The 13,106-nt window shown below is 44.9% G+C and overlaps 1 protein-coding gene across 2 annotated transcripts in view; it reads right to left on the bottom strand.

The window, feature by feature from the left end:
* Positions 1–12,044, bottom strand: part of SH3D19 (SH3 domain containing 19) — a 209,126-nt gene extending 197,082 nt beyond the window's left edge. For both annotated transcript variants that reach the window (XM_027513430.1, XM_027513429.1), the window contains exon 1: positions 11,974–12,044. The gene's annotated coding sequence lies outside the window, so the exon portion shown is untranslated. The remainder of the gene's footprint in view (positions 1–11,973) is intronic.
* Between the last annotated feature and the right edge of the window lie 1,062 nt (positions 12,045–13,106).

A 13,106-nucleotide genomic window follows, 5' to 3' on the forward strand; every position in this document is an offset into this window, starting at 1 on the left:
CAGGGACTTCCTTGGTGCTCCATTGGCTAAGACTCCAGGCAGGGGGCCCGGGTTCAATCCCTGGTCAGGGAATTAGATCCACAGATCCAAACTAAGAGTTCACATGCCACAACTAAACAAATAAATTTTTGTTTTAAATTACAGTTCAGGGCTTCCCTGGTGGTCCAGGGGTTAAAAACCCATGTTGCAATTGAGGGGACTGGTTGGATCCCTGGTCTGGGAAAATCCCACATTTCGTGGGGCAACAGAAGCCCACGTGCCACAACTACTGAGCCTGTGCTCTAGAACCCAACAACTGCAACTGCTAAGCCCACGTGCCCAAACTATGGAAGCCCGCACACCCCAGAGCTTGTGCTCCAGAACAAGGAAGCCACTGCAATGAGAAGTCCAAGCACGGCGACTAGGAAGTCGCCCCTGCTCGCCACAATCAGAGAGAACCGCGTGCAGCAAAGAAGGCCCAGCACAGCCAAAATCATAAACCAGTTAATTAAATTTATTACTTAAAAAAATAATAATAAATACATGTTCAAAAAATTACAGTTCAAATTCCAAGCATGCACAGTGAAACCACTCAACATCACATTTTTAAATAGGAGATGAAGCCAGTGAGTCTCACCTCACATAGAACTCTAAAACTCCAGCTCCCCAGCGATCCCAAAAGTACTTAATCAGGAAATCTGAGTGTAGGGTGAGCACACATCTTGTAGAAAACTCCTCAGTTAATTCCGATGCCCAGTCAACACTGAGAATCCCAGTACTGAAGCAGAAGTAACCGAGGGCCTTGTTACTCAAAGTGTAACTCAGGCACCACTAGCAGCAGCAGCATCTACAGTCTGTTAGAAAGGCAGAATCCCAGGCTCCACCCCAAACCTATGAAATCAAGATCGGCAGTTTTACAAGATCTCCAGGGGATTTGTAGGCATATTAAAGTTTGAGAAGCACTGTTTAAAGCATTGCTACAGAAGTGTAAGAAATACCATACCACGTTTTCAAGTTGAATACCTCAAGAAGAAAGGAGAAACAGGATTAGATCAGCATAAAAGATAAAATGTTTGTGATATTAGGCACTTCCCATTACTAAGCCTCTAATTAAGAGGAATACTCAAATATAAGTCTGCACATTTTAAAACTTGAACTACCACTCCTTATTCCAAATGAATTTCACTTACAAACCACACCTTCCACTGGCAAGTTATACCTCAACTGAGTAACACGAATCGACCAGATAACTTGTTATCTCCATGGAGATAGTGTGTTGAGGGACACTCCTCCTGAGGCAGTAAAGACACAAGGAGTGTGGTGACAAGGCAAAAAAGGATCTTTTACCTGGGCAGCCCCAAGCTGAGTGAGGGGCCTTCCAGATTTTTGTGAACACCTCTGTACTAGTTTCAGAGGACTCTTTGGAAATGGGGATATTTATTGCCAGCAAAAAGAACTCTCCATGTGTCGTGCAAACGTTTTCTTCCGTGCCCCTTGTTCTTGGCCGGCTCTCAAAGAAAAAGCATTTAGCTTTCTTCCAGTACAGCGATTCCTTGATTAATGTATCTTCAGGAAACAACACTCCAGCATGATGAAGGCAGCCATATTGGACACAAACTCTGAATCTTAAGCAGCAGCCCTGGCATGAGCTACAGGCTCATCAGTGATGCCACTGCGAATCTGCTCCTGTGCAGCGGAGGGACAAAACCACCTCCCGTCACAGCTTCTGTTTGTTTGTGCCCTGAGAAGTATTAAACATGGCTCTTGGCAAAATGACAGAATCAGAAAACTGTTTTCAGATTCTAGAGGTTTCCTTTTCAATCCCACTAAACAAGGATGACCGTGACCCTCTTCAAGAAATGTACATGACACATGAAAACCTGACATTTACAGGCATTTTTCCCACAGTAAACTTGTAGAGCAGTTAGAGAATAAATAATTCCCATTCAAAAGATGCAAAAGGGAGAGACATCTAAGTTATTTGTCCAAGGTCACATTATAATAAAGCACAAAATAGCAGCAAGAACCTAGGCATCCTAAGGTAACCTCGTGGAAACAAAATTAGCCTGGTGATAAGGAGGGAGGAACAAGATCAAGTCAGAAGTTTTATCAGCCAGGAATTGGATTCAGCTGCTAATTATAATGGCAACCCACTCCAGTGTTCTTGCCTGGAGAATCCCAGGGATGGGGGAGCCTGATGGGCTGTTGTCTCTGGGGTCGCACAGAGTCGGACACGACTGAAGCGACTTAGCAGCAGCAGCTAATTATAAAGACCTAAGATAACAATTGTTTCCCAGGTGGTGCCAGTGGTAAAGAATCCACCTGTCGATGCAGGAGACGAAAGAGACATGGCTTCAATCCCTGGGTCAGGAAGATCCCCTAGAATAGGAAATGGCAACGCACTCCAGTGTTCTTGCCTGGAGAATCCCATGGACAGAGGAGCCTGGCGAGCTCCAGTCTCTGGGATGGCAACGAGTCAGACACAACTGAGCGACGTAAACACATGCACGGCCACAGAGGCTTAAATAGGACAGTTTTTCTTAAATAAAGGAGAAGCAGGCAATCAAAAGCTCACAGGATGGCTTTATTAACATCGGGAACTGAGAGTCCATGTATTTTTCCGCCCCACTGTTCTCAGCGTGTGGCTTCCATCCTCAAGGTGACCTCATGACTCAGGATGGCTGCTGAACCACACACACCCTTGATCCTGGTAGGAGGGAGATGGAAGGGGATATGGGCAAAAGGATATTCTGTACACTTGAGTCCCCTTTAGAGAATTTTCCTAGAAGCCCCACTCAACAACTTCTACTTGCATCTCCTTAGCAGGCTGGGGGAAGCAGTTTCATAGGTGGGTACTCTGCCACAGTCCGTCATACAGGGTTCCACTGACTAAGGAAGGGGGGAACGAATACTAGGGAGGCAACTAGGAATCTGCACAGAATCCTACTCCATTGCTTTCTAGCTGTGTGACCTGGAGTAGATTATTTGCCCTTCGAGGTAAACAGCCCCTTCAGTTTCTCATCTGCCACAATGAAGGGACTCATCACACCTATCTCATAGGATTGGTGTGAGGACGAAGGGAAAAAAACACACTTAAGACAATTAGAAGACCACCTGGAAGCCGCACGATAAATATTAACTCGTTGTTTGGTTATCCTACTCCAGGGCTTTTCCAAATTCCTCTCATACTCTAACTTCCTCTCCATTTCCAAAACTGGAAAGGAATTCATATTAGTGCTTGGCACCTGTGGATACACTAGTGTGAAGGAGTTTTAATCATAGGCTACCTCAAGCTGGGTATGCATTCCATGTCTTTCTTTTCCAATTATGAAAGTGTGTGCCAGACATCAGGACACATGAGATTTTCTGGACAGAGCTAGGGTGGAGGAATTGAGCTCACATTCCCCAAAAGGCAAGGTCTGAACACAGTCCCAGTGGAGATTTTGGACAGCCCAAAGAAACTAAAAAAGAATGATACCTCCCGTGCAGAATTCTACAAAACTTATGGAGATAATCTACCCCTGAGGAGGTGAAACGAAACTCTCACTCTAAGTGTGGCCTGCTTAGTGACTTCCTTTAGTTCCTGTGGTCTGAATGCAGTGGGTAGTGACCCTGGGGCAGAGAAACTGACAGACACTCCCTCAGGTAGGTGATCAAGGTCAACACCCACAGTAATAAGGGATGTTAATTCATACCCTAAGTGTGGAGAAAAGGGGACCCTCTTGTAGGAATGTAGACTGATACAGCCATTATGCAGAACAGTATGGAGGTTCCTTAGAAAAACTAAAAATAGAACTCCCATATGACCCAGCAATCCCACTACTGGGCATATACCCTGAGGAAGCCATAAATGGAAAAGACACATATACCCGCCAATGTTCACTGCAGGACTATTTACAATAGCCAGAACATGGAAGCAACCTAGATGTCCCAGGACAGATGAATGGATAAAGAAAATGTGGTGCAAATATACAATGGAATATTACACAACCACAACAAGGAATGAAATTGGGTCATTTGTAGTGATGTGGATGGACTCAGAGTCTGTCATATAGAGTGAAGTGAGAAAAAGAAAAACAAATGCAGCAGCGAAACGGTACGGATGAACCCATTTGCACGGCAGGGATAGAGATGCAGACACAGAGGACAGACAGGTGCACACAGTGAGAGGAGGGGGAGGGGGAAAGGGAGAGCAGCGCTGCGGCTGCTGCTGCTGAGTCGCTTCAGTCGTGTCCGACTCTGTGTGACCCCATAGGCGGCAGCCCACCAGGCCCCGCCGTCCCTGGGATTCTCCAGCCAAGACTACTGGAGTGGGTTGCCATTTCCTCCTCCCTGGACCTATATAATCACCATCTGTAAAACAGATAGCCAGTGAGAAGCTGCTGTACAGCACAGGGAGTGCAGCTGGGTGCTCTGGGATGACCTAGCTGGGTGGGATGGCGGTGGTGGTAGAAGGGCGGGCCAGGAGGGAGAGGACATATGTATACATAGAGCCGATTCACTTTGTTGTACCTAAGAAGCTTTCACAACATTGGAAAGCAATTATACTCAAAAAGAGAGAGAAAAACTATACCCTTAATATGTGGTTAATATGGTACTTCATGGGCTTCCCAGATGACTCAGGGGTAAAAAAAATCCGCCTGCCAATGCAGGAGATGCAAGAGACTCAGGTTTGATCCCTGGTCCAGGAAGATTCCCTGGAGTAGAAAATGGTTAACTCCAGTATTCTTGCCTGGAAAATTCTATGGACAGAGGAGCCTGGCGGGCTATAGTCCATGGGGATGTGGAGTTGGACACGACTGAGCACGTGTGCACACACGCGCACACACACACACACACACACACACAGTATTTTACCTCTCAAACACCCCAAACTCCAGTCTAAACATGAGAACATCAGATCCCCAAAGAGCGACATTCTACAAAATATCCGACCAGTACTCCTTCACACAGTCAAGGCCATCAGGAACAAGGAAAATCTAAGACACTGTCCCAGCCAAGAGGAGCCTGAAGAGACAGGACAACTACACGTAATGGGACCATGCAAAGCAAGGATAAATTAGGTCAAAATTAAGGAGATGTTAATTAAGGGGAAATATGGGTGTGGGAGACAGGAACCTTCTGTACTAGCTTCACAATTTTCCTGTAAATCTAAAACTATTCTAAAAGAAAAGTTCACTTAAAAAAAGAAAACAGCCACTCCTACAGGGTCGGCTGCTCTCACGTCTGAAGGGTGTACTGTCTGTTGCCCATTTAATAAAGTTCTGCTTGCAAAAAAAGAAGAAAAAATGCTTTATTGCCTGTTCACTCCCCCCCCAGCCATGTACCCATCCCCACCCAAAGGCAAGCCTAGAGCCCCTAAAGGTGAGACCTACAGAGGCTGAGGGACAGAACTGACGTTCAACCTCCCTTCAAATGAGAGGGCCGGGCCTCCTTCCTTCCCTCCCATCACCCTGCTCTACACTCTGAAGTGGCTAGATATATATTTCCATCTTGTACTTAATAACATTTGCATCGTGCAGTATTATAAATTCCCCCAGAATATACACAAGAGAATTATAAATCTCCCCAGAACACATCTCACAGCTTCCACTGATAAAGCAGAGTACCATCCCTCCATCAGTGAAGTGCCCATCTTGAAAGACAACTCGTAAGCTAGCATGACAGCCCTTCTCCAGGTGAGGCATGTCTTGAGCCTGGCACCTTTGGCTTCTCCTTCATCAGCAAATTACTTCACAAGGAGCCTGGAGAAACACCCCTAGATGTGAACCTGCACACTGGCACGCTTCTGTAAACCAAGTTAGAAGTTCTTTTTCTGCTCGTCTCCTAGAATCACAAAATGCAAAGTTGGAAGCCTCATCCTTTCAATTAATAAGGCCCAGAAAGATGCTGTAAGTTGCTGGAGGCTAAAGCTAACTAGCAGAGATCTGTGTACAGAGGATTAGACTCTAAGTACCATTGAATGTAGGGCTTCCCAGGTGGCACTAGTTGTAAAGAACCCTCCTGTCAATGCAGGAGATGTGAGAGACGTGGGATCGATCCCTGGGTCGGGAAGATCCCCTGGAGGAGGGCATGGCAACACACTCCAGTCTTCTTGTCTGGAGAAGCCCAGGGACAGAGGAACCTGGTGGACTACAGTCTATGGGGTCGCAAAAAGTCAAACACGACTAAAACAACTTAGCACACACACACCACTGAATGTAAAGGTGAAACGTTCTGAGGGGAGACAGAGTTGCCCCCAGAATGTAACATGCCAGTGAAGTTATAGAAGCCTTGGATGAACAGTGGCAAAGATTAAAAAAAAAAAAAGAATGAAGGAATGCACCCTGGTTAAAAATAGGATGTGGAGTCATTGACTTCCCTTTATTTGTTTGAAATCACTTTGAACACAATGATTATGTCACAAGAAAGAGCTTTTCTTTTGTGATGAAGAAGAAAAGGTATTAATAAAAATCACGACAAGCCACATTAAAATAGCTTGTAAGGTGCAAGGAATGTCAAATGAAGAACTAGGCTCTATCTTTGATGGTCTTGTAAGATTGAGATATTTCAAAAAGAGAATCATGAATTCCAAAGCAAAGCAAATACATTTGATTAGAAATGGTGAAGATGCAGTTTTACCTCCTTTTTCTTTGCCAACCTGAAACTGCACAACTATTCCTAAATGAAGAAAAAATACAGACTCAATAAAGTGTTAGATATTTTAACAATAACAAAATTATACATAAACACTAACAACATTATAGGCAGTATTTATTATGGGGCCTAGCTGTGTTCTAAAGGTATTACATGTACTAATTCACTTAATCCTCAAACCCTATGCAATAGGTTTTATTAACACTCCCATTTTACAAGTAAAGAATGGACACACACAGACAGGTTAGGTAACCTGTTCAAGGTTACACAGTAAGAGGCTGAGTCAAGAAATAAATTAAGATAGTCTGATTCTCTTATGCTAACCTCCATTTCATAGTTACCATGAACTACTTGATCTTCTTACTTATTTCTTTAAAGTATATTAGTCTTATTTTCCCTAATTCTATGACATGTCCTTTAAAAGGAGGGAGCCTATTTTATATATTTCTTTGTATTCCCTGTATTTTCTACACATTTTGCATACATTTTGTTGACAGGATAACTAGTAGATCTTCTTAAAGAACTTGGTGAGTAGAGAATTTTTAAATAACATGTCCATATATCCCTAGTTTCTGTGAGATTTATAATAACCTTCTCAAAATAAATCAGATAACTTTGGAAATCTAATAACAAAAACTGTAAGCTAGTGGCCCAGAAGAATTCATGTAGTTTTCAAAACGATACAACTTATTAGGCAGAGCCACACACTCTGGGCCGTATGACCCAACACATTGTCATATAAATAAACATGTCAAATGCTTATTTGTCATGTCAAATAAACAACGGTTCATGACTTGAAACACCCAATAGAGTAACTGATTTGTAGCTATATATCTAGCTGTGTTCTTTTTAGATTATTAGATTCAGTTTTTTTTAACAGTTCTGAGTCTCAATTTACTCATCTTTAAAATGGGAATAATAAAAATGTACCCTCTTCCTTCTCAGGCTGTTGTAACAGTCAAGTTCCATGAGGCTGTGGAAGTCCTTCCTAAGTAGAAAAGCACCCGGTAAATGTAAAAAGTATTTCTAAAATATAACAAACAACATCATGCGGGTATAAACATGCGCAGCATTCAAAGCAACTGACTTTTATTAGTAGCCAGCAGGATAGCTTGGAAAAACACAGATTTTCAGGTCAAAAAGACCTGGATTCAAGTCCCCGTCCTGCCATTTACAGCTTGAGGGATCTTGGGCAAGTCACTTAAATATTTTTAAAATATTTCTGAGCCTCAATCTTTTTAATTATAAAATGGAGAAAATAACACCTCCCTCACAGGAGACAACCTGTAAGAAGTAGTTCATAGAGAACACGATGAAGAGAACACAACGAAGTTTAATCGTGACCTCATATTAAAAATATCAGTTATTCTACTCAGAACACATGGGAGAAATTATATCTGTCCTTCCAGAATTTACCATAATCACATCAAACACAGAGTAAATTTATTTAATATTTATTAAACCCTATCAAATGCCAGCAGTAAAGAATCCTCCTGCAATACAGGAGACAGATAAGACATGGGTTCAATCCCAAGGTCAGAAAGATCCCCTGGAGGAGGAAATGGCAATCCACTCCAGTATTCCTGCCTGGGAAATCCTATGGACAGAGGAGCTGGCCAGCTACACTCCACAGGGTCACAAAGAGTCAGACACAACTGAGCACACAAAATTAAATGCCTACCACTCCTCAGAATTTTGTACTCCCTGCCCTTTGGAGCGACTTCGCTTTCACTTTTCACTTTCATGCACTGGAGAAGGAAATGGCAACCCAGTCCAGTGTTCTTGCCTGGAGAATCCCAGGGACAGGGGGAGCCTGGTGGGCTGCCGTCTATGGGGTCACACAGAGTCGGACACGACTGAAGTGACTTAGCAGCAGCAGCAGCAGCAGCAGCAGCCGCCTTTTGGAGAAACAATATAAAAATGCTGTCAAGTCACTCAGAGTTCTCAGACCCATTTGAGATTCTGACGAAAGCTATGGCATCTCTCCCCAAAGAAAGCTACAAAACTTTTAGTAGACAAAACAGAAGATACAGAATATCTTCATGACCTTGGGGTAGAGAAAGCATTCTTAACAAAGAAGGACAGCGAGGAGAGGAGGGACACTTAACTATAAAGAAAAAGATTCATAAATCTACCTACACTAAAATTATGAATTTCTACATCAAAAGAAACCATGAACAAAAATTTTTTACATAAACTAGAGTGGAAGCACAATCTGCAACATCAACCAATGGAAGCTGAGACTCCTGTGCAGGTAGAAAACTCCAGCCAATCAATAAAAAATAATAAGCAAAAATGTGACATATGAATGCAAAGAAAAACTACAGCTACATGTAACTATGGATACACCTTACAAACTTAACATGGAATGAAGAAAGCATGACACTAAAGAATATACACAGGATGATTTCACGCATGTGAAGTTGTCAAATAACGAACTAAATCATACTTAGTAAGGTAAAATTAAATAATACTGAATAGGGATGCACATATATATGCATATGCTCATGTGCATGCATACATGTATAGGTAAAACTGCACAGGAAGAGGGAAAAAAGTGGTTCCTCAAGGGGAAGGAAGACGTCATGACTAGGAGAGACCAAAGTTTGCTTCGGGAAATGATAATACTTGGGCACAGGCTATGGGAGTCTTTATGATTTACAGGTTTTATATTTACAGGTTCTCCTGAATATACATTGCAAAGTTAAAAAAAAAAAAAAAAAAAAAGGCGCTTCCACAACCACACCTATATAGTTAGCAGGGAGAGAAGGAATTCACAGACTCCCTCAAGTCCATACACCCTAAGTTTATGGTGTCAAGCTCTGTGAGATCAAAGAAAAATGGAAACATCCTTAGATTGTGAGGTGGTGGAGGAAGGAGAGATGGGATGAGAACAGGAAACATGAAAGAGTAGAAAGAGGAAGCGGGAGACTCTCCTGGCTGCCCAGTGGTTAAGACTTCACCTTCCAACGCAGCGTGTGTGGGTTAGAGCCCTGGTCAGGGGGCTAAGACCCCACACGGTTCATAGCCCCAAACCCAAAACGTAAAACAGAAGCAATATTTTAACAAATTCAATGAAGACTTTAAAAACGGTTCACATTAAGGGGGGTGGGGGGAGAAACATGAAGCCTCTAGGTCAGTTCCTACTCTCTCCCTTGGAGAGAGAACACCGGGAACAGAGGTAACTAACAAATGCCCAAGCTTGGTAAGGAATGCAAGGGAGTCTGAAAAACACACGGAAACTAACGAGGAGAAAGAGGAGCACAGCTTGCAAAGAAATGTAAACTATTAAATCATGTGTCTCCAAAGAAAGAAGCCTGCTAAAATAGCCAGTTTAACCCTCTGGCCACTCCATAATATCTCTGTTCCTCACCCCTGAACCCAGGCAGGGTGTATAAAATGTTAGAAACTGCGAACACCAATTTCTGGGTGAAAAAGAACACTATGTCACCTCACAGCAACAGATTATCACGGAAGCTAGAAAAGCTCCTGGTAGCCTTGGGAAATTAAAGAACTGGCAAAAACAAGTTACAAAATGCCATTCCCACCGGCCTTGGAATAAACACATACACTGCAACTAAATGATAAACATATACCTGTATCATATCTAGGATGACCTTGGTACGGCTCTTCACAGAACATACGTGGAGCTTTTTGCTGAAGATAAAAGGAGTCCAAAGAATGCTTAAATCAGTGGAAAACAGAAATATCTCTGAAGTTTTTCATTGTATTCTCCCATCAATTATTTACTCATATCCAGCAATCACCCAGTATTTCATTAGATCTGGGTTTATACTAAACAAAACTATCAAGACGTTATCTTCCAAACGGTTGGTGTTTGTGTGGTTAGTCAAATGCCTTATTTTGATGGAAGAATAATGAGCAAAAGGATGATTTTTTTAATTAAAAAATTAATAATTAAAATTTTTTTAATTTTTTAAATGCTTTTTGTAATTTATTAATAACATGTATTAATCATTAATAACATGCAGTAATTTACATTGTACAAAACATACTTTTCTAATTTTTCTCATATCAATTCATTGTTCATTTACTGCCTACAGTTTCTACTCCTCAAATCTTATTGACATTAATAAGCCCACTAAGTATCAAATATTTAGACGGTAACACTCATTGCTAGAAAGAAGTCCAGAGCAAAGGATCTAGATTTCCTCGAAAAAACTTCCAAAAGGAAAAATGGAATTTGACATTTGGACTACATAAGAAGACTCATCTTCCAAAAGGAATGATTTTTAAGGGTTCAAGATCCTACCAGGAGCATCAAACCAAGTATTTCTTCACGTTCCACTCAAACTCTTTCCTTTCATCCCATTTTCTAGCCTCCATTTGTTCCCCAGAAACTCAGGATCTTTCAATTCTCCAACTTTCCTTGAGGTTAAGGGAGACATATAGAAAAATTTCTCCATGGTTTACTGGAATGCTCAGTGTATTCCACTTTCTAAAGAGGCCTTAATGAATGTGCACATCGGAATCTTTCTCACGCCTATATCTCCCTTTTATTGTCATCTCTTCCCTCTTGTTTTCAGATAACTGGCTTATCCAGTTGGAACCAAAGACCAAAGAATTTCCTCTCTATTATATTATGTTTAAGTGAAAAGCTCCCCCGGAAAGTGAAGGGGTGTGGGTGTGCACTTACTCACTCTTCCACTTCTGCGTCAAACTATTGATCCGTGCCGCCTTTGTGCACCCAAAAACAAGATCACAAAAGTAGTTATATACCAGAAATGATTCTCGGTCCAAATGCATCACCTTTTGGAATGCTATATTCTGGACTGGGGAGAGGGGGCAGGAGGGAGACGGGGCGGGAAGGAGGAGGGGCGAGGCGGGGGTGGTGTCACCAAGTCACTCTAAAGCAAGTCCTATAGAAACTAGGTGCACTTGGGCGATTGGGGGTTGGGAGGGCAGACCCAGGTCCGAAGTTCAACAGGCACCGAAACCCAAACCCGACTGGACTATTAGCACGTGCTTAGACTCGGTTGCGACAGCCTGGCAAACCTATCGGGAGGGGGCATTCTTCACCGGCCTCTGACTCATCCAGAGATAAGGAAGCCACAAGTTCCAAGCCAGCAGCTCCTGGATTTAGTCTGCACGGAAAATATGTAGTTTCGGCTCCAGGGCCCCTAACAGGTAGAGATAAGCTTGAATTTCCTGGGGCTCGGCCCCAAAGTGAGGATGGGAATTGAAGGAAAGCCACTCTCCCTCCGGCTCGCCTCCGAGAGTTGAAGGTGCGGATCCCCTCCGGGCGGGCGAGGGAGCCGCCGGTGTCCGGAGCAGGGCGTGCGCGGCCCCGGGTCCCCGGCGCCCCCGTCCCTCCCTCGCGCTGCCCGAGCCCCTCACCTGCGGCCGGGTGGCCGGAGAGCACGCGGCCCCGGGCGCGGCGCGGGCCCCCGAGCTCGCGGCGCTCGCGCAGCTCGTCGTCCTCGTCCTCCCGCCGCCGGCCCTCAGCCATGGACTAGCCGCGCGGGCCCGCGCGCCGGCCGCCAGCCCCCGGCGCCCCGCGCCCGCAGCCTCGGGCCTGGGAGGCGCCCCCGGGGAGCGGCGGCGTCGGAAGCGGCTGCTTCGTCGGCTCCACCTGCAGCCCGCGGGGGTGCGGCCGGGCGCGGGCCGAGCCGGCTTCCCCGCCTCCTCGCGCGCCCCGGCGGCCTCCTCCGGGCTCCGGCTCTCCCGCTCCCTTCCCCGCCCCGCGGATCGGAGCCGGGATCGGGCGGGGTCTGGCGGGGCCTCGCCTCCTCGGGGAGGGGTTACCGGCTGCAGAGCCGCCCAGCCGCCGCACAAGCTGGGAGCACCCTCGCCACCCAAACAGACCGGTACAAAATAAACAAACGGGATGGGAAAGGGGGAAAGAGGAGGTGGCCTGGCTTCTTCCTGCCCTTTCACAATATTCCGGTGTCAACAGGAAACCCATTTGCTTGACACTTAAACAAAAGGAGGAGGAACCTGCCCAGAGTTGAGTTGGAGAGATGGGCCAGCTGGAGCATGTGAACTTAGAAACGAACTTGGTTGGGAGTTTCTTGGCGCCTCTGCATTGCACCGGTTTTTTCCTTTCCCTCTCTTCTCGCCCTTTTAAATCCAATCTCTGGGCAGAGAGCATACAGGATTTTTAACGCTATGAAGCCAGTCTGCTGCTAAGTTGCTTCAGTCGTGTCTGACTCTGTGCGACCCCATAGACGGCAGCCCACCAGGCTCCCCAGTCCCTGGGATTCTCCAGGCAGGAACACTGGAGTGGGTTGCCGTTTCCTTCTCCAGTGCATGAAAGTGAAAGTGAAGTCGCTCAGTCGCGTCCGACTCCTAGCGACCCCATGGACTGCAGCCCACCAGGCTCCTCCATCCATGGGATTTTCCAGGCAAGAGTACTGGAGTGGGGTGCCATCGCCTTCTCCGGTGAAGCCAGTCTATATGATACTATATGGTGGATACATGTCATTACACATTTGTCCAATCCCGCAGAATGTACAACAGGGAGAGTGAAC

The sequence above is a fragment of the Bos indicus x Bos taurus genome, chromosome 17 (assembly GCF_003369695.1).
Source record: "Bos indicus x Bos taurus breed Angus x Brahman F1 hybrid chromosome 17, Bos_hybrid_MaternalHap_v2.0, whole genome shotgun sequence".
Taxonomy (NCBI): Eukaryota; Metazoa; Chordata; class Mammalia; order Artiodactyla; family Bovidae; genus Bos; species Bos indicus x Bos taurus.